The sequence below is a fragment of the Haliaeetus albicilla genome, chromosome 26 (genome assembly GCF_947461875.1).
Source record: "Haliaeetus albicilla chromosome 26, bHalAlb1.1, whole genome shotgun sequence".
In the NCBI taxonomy this organism is placed as follows: domain Eukaryota; kingdom Metazoa; phylum Chordata; class Aves; order Accipitriformes; family Accipitridae; genus Haliaeetus; species Haliaeetus albicilla.
In genome coordinates, this window is record NC_091508.1 from 22,422,024 (window position 1) to 22,425,441 (window position 3,418).

At 51.9% G+C, this 3,418-nt stretch overlaps 1 protein-coding gene across 2 annotated transcripts in view; it reads left to right on the forward strand.

Annotated features, from left to right (window-relative positions):
- Positions 1-2,519, forward strand: part of PBX3 (PBX homeobox 3) — a 119,203-nt gene extending 116,684 nt beyond the window's left edge. For both annotated transcript variants that reach the window (XM_069771415.1, XM_069771416.1), the window contains one exon: positions 1-2,519. This exon is cut by the window's left edge and continues 1,869 nt beyond it. The gene's annotated coding sequence lies outside the window, so the exon portion shown is untranslated.
- Positions 2,520-3,418: the final 899 nt, after the last annotated feature.

Sequence of the window (3,418 nt, forward strand, 5' to 3'; positions counted from 1 at the left end):
AGGCGAAGGAAGGGGTCAGTCCTTTAGATGAGTTTAAAAATCATCATCATATTCACTCTTAATTACCATCTTTATTTAACATTAACTTTGGAATGACAGCCTCAGCTAGCAAGTGTAATGCGATTATAGAAATATTTTTCTTTATTAAAAAAACTTTTTTGGAAGGACGTATATATATAAATGCTAATTTTAAATCTTTTTAATAAAGTAAAGGTCAATAACAGGTAATGGCCTATTTACCATATCTCAAGGAAATTGACTCACAGGAAATCAAATTAACGTTAATCACTTGCAGCAAATGGTCTTTGATAAATATAACTACTTACTACTTGGGTTAGTGTAGCTAGGCAGGAGGAGGGCTAGCGCTCACTACTACCAGCCCGTGCTAGGCTGGAGCCGAGGCTAGGCTGCGCTCGGAGGAGCTGCCTGCCCATCACGTTTCCTTTCCAGTCAGCTGTTCAAGCCTTTAGGTGTTGTTTTGGTGGCTAAACGATTATTTGCATGATTCAATTAGCTTGTGGGTCAGCTTTTCTTATCAACAATTCTTGTATCAGGTTATTTTGTAAAATACCTTTGTTTACCTGCTCTCACCCCCAGGACCGCGGCCACACTCTTCTCCCTCTGCATCCTGCGTGCCCTTGTGCACCAGTTACTGCTTCTGCTTTTGTTTACAGAGCAGATACAACTTCTCGATCAGTTTTAGAATTGAACATTGCTTCTTTCACTACAGGTGGTGCATTTAAATAAATAAGTAAATAACTAGACGTGCATTGCAAAGCCTTCATTATCAGTTAACGAGAGTTGGGGCAGATGGGGACCATGGACTTCCGAAGACTTCTGTGTGCAGAGGATAAAGCGCCGAACGATTTGCATTTGCTAATGGAGCTCCCCAAGTCCACACGCTCGGTGTTTATGCTCCAGCTCAAAGGAAACAGTATTTTAAATGTAAAGTGTGTCAGTGGAGGCGTAGGCAGCGTAATGAACACACAGACGTCCCTCATCTTGATCACATCTCTGCTGGCCACAGGCAAGGACCTGTCACACACTGAGGAGGTTCATAGGAAGGCCATCAACAACCTTTGGGCCGCACTTGCATGCCCCGCGCCCGCTGGGCATCATTAGCGTGCTTCTTTACAGCATTAAGGCTTTGGGTCCCTTTGAATTACAAGTGCAATTTGGCCTTTCCTTACATTGGAGAACAGCCACGTGGTTACATGGCAAATAATAAACATCTTATCCTTGAGGCTTGATCACACATCAGAAAGGTTTACTGCAAGCACCAGTATTAAGATCATGCTGTTGATGGTATTGTGTTTCACCCAGTAGCTATGCCCCGAAGGGCCGTCAGAGCCTCGCGCAGGAACAGTTACTCGTGCAAGGATCCCTCCTTCGCGCATGCACCCCGAATGGGGGCTGCGGCCCCCCCGGGCGTGTGGGACCTCTGCCGCAGGACCGCGCACCCATCCTGGAGTGGGGAGGAGACCCTCAGCCCTCCCGCCCGTGGGACCGCTTAGTGCCGCCATCCTGATTCCCCGTGCCCAAGTTTGAGCTGTTGGCACACGTGAGCGTCACTGTGACCGGAGCCGCTGCAGCCCAGCGCACCATGGTGGCAGAGGAGCAAAGCCTGCCAGCCCCGTGCCCCGTGGCCGTGGCTCCTGCCAGCCCCGCGAGGTGCCAGCCTGGAGACCCTGCACAGAGCACAGCGGGAATGGCCAGGGGATTTGCAGCGGGTCCCAGGAATCACCATCTCCCGTGCCTGACGAAGGCGCCCGCCACCGCCATCGCCACGCTGTGCAGCACGGGGCTGTGGGAGGCACGAGGGTGTCTGGAGGAGAGACCCACGGCGCTTCCCGGTGCCCGGCTGGACCAGCCGCTTTTGGGACCAGCCCCAGCTCCGTCTGACCTGCCGTGCACCTGGGCCGGGGGGGGGACCGCAGCACGGCCGCTGCGCCGAGGAGCTGCTGGTGGTTGGGCCGCCCTGCAGGAGGGGTCGTGAGAAGCCCCGCAGCCAGGGAGAAACGGCGCCTGGCAGATGCAACCGGGTTTGCGACTTGCAGAGCTGCAGGAGCAGCCCTACAGCCCTCTCACAGCCCCATGAAGAAAAGCAAACCTCCGTGTGCCAAAAGTGAAGCAGGTGATGACCTACTCTCCCTGGCATTCAGACACTGAGCTCCCAGCTCCCTCTGTACATGGCCTTGGATGCAATGAGGGATCCTCAGCCCAGGAAGGGAAGAGTCAGGGACGCTGCGACCTTCCGGCATGGCAAAATCCATGCCCCACGGGACTGGTTCAATGAGGGCAGCTCCGCTGATGATGCGAACTTGGCATTAAGTGTGCTAGGCTGAACGGTGCGGTGTTATCCTGTAGCGACGTCTTTTGCAAAGACCACATGTGAGTCGGATGTAAGATGCTGATGCCAGTATCTGTGCCATGTATTTCCAATGTGATAAAAATAACTCCGAGTAACTGAAGATGTTTCCAGTTTGTGTTAATAAAATACATCTTTTTAAAGAATGGAATTCTTCAAAGATTGGCAAATTTTATTTTATTTCATTAGCTTTAATGTCACTGCCATATGGACTGTGAAGAAAAGTGAACCATTAGATCAGAGGGACTGAGTTATCAGCATGACACAGAAAGCACTGATACAATTGTTAAGGATAAGCTCTGGGAGTGATTTATTGCGTGCATTGTATTAGCCACAGAGGAGTTATGATATGCTCCCCATTCCTGTATCATATTAGGATTTTATTAGTCTAATATGACACGGTAATATAATATATGATTAGAATTCCCATCCAGTTATCCTTCCCTTGGTGGTGGAGAGCAGGAGAAGGTTTTGTGCGCAGCAGCTCCCCAGCCATCATGCCCATGGTGGAGAGGGGACGCCTGGGACAGCACAGCTTCTAAATTGGTCTCCTGGGCTTTCCAGATGGGATGTGGGTGCTGCTCGCCTCCCACGGGCGTGCTGGGCACCCTGGGCAGCCCATCTGCCACCGGGTCTGTTTTCCCCGTGCACCTGAAATACAAAGCCACTCGCTCCTTCCTGCAACGGGTGTCAGTGGGAAGGATGGTGCTGATATTTAAAATCCTGGCTGACAACTGAGCCGTAGGTGCTGGGCTGCGTCGTAGCAGTACCTGGGGAATCAGCTGTAACATGCCAGAGCAAATCTGCTGCAGGAACCAGCCCCGCCACAGTGTCCTGCAGCACCGGTGAAGCCCGTCTCGGCACAGTGGGAGGAATGGTGTCCATAGGCCAGCCTAATGGGGAGCCTGTGCCGAGGGAACTGGGCGCAGGCTGAGACTGTAGGATAAGCAGGGAAGGTCTTGGCGCAGCTGCCGATACCATGAAATGGCAGCTGACAGGCTCCTGCTGCCCTCGCTAAGGCCATGCCTGTGACCACGCTGTCTTTAGTAC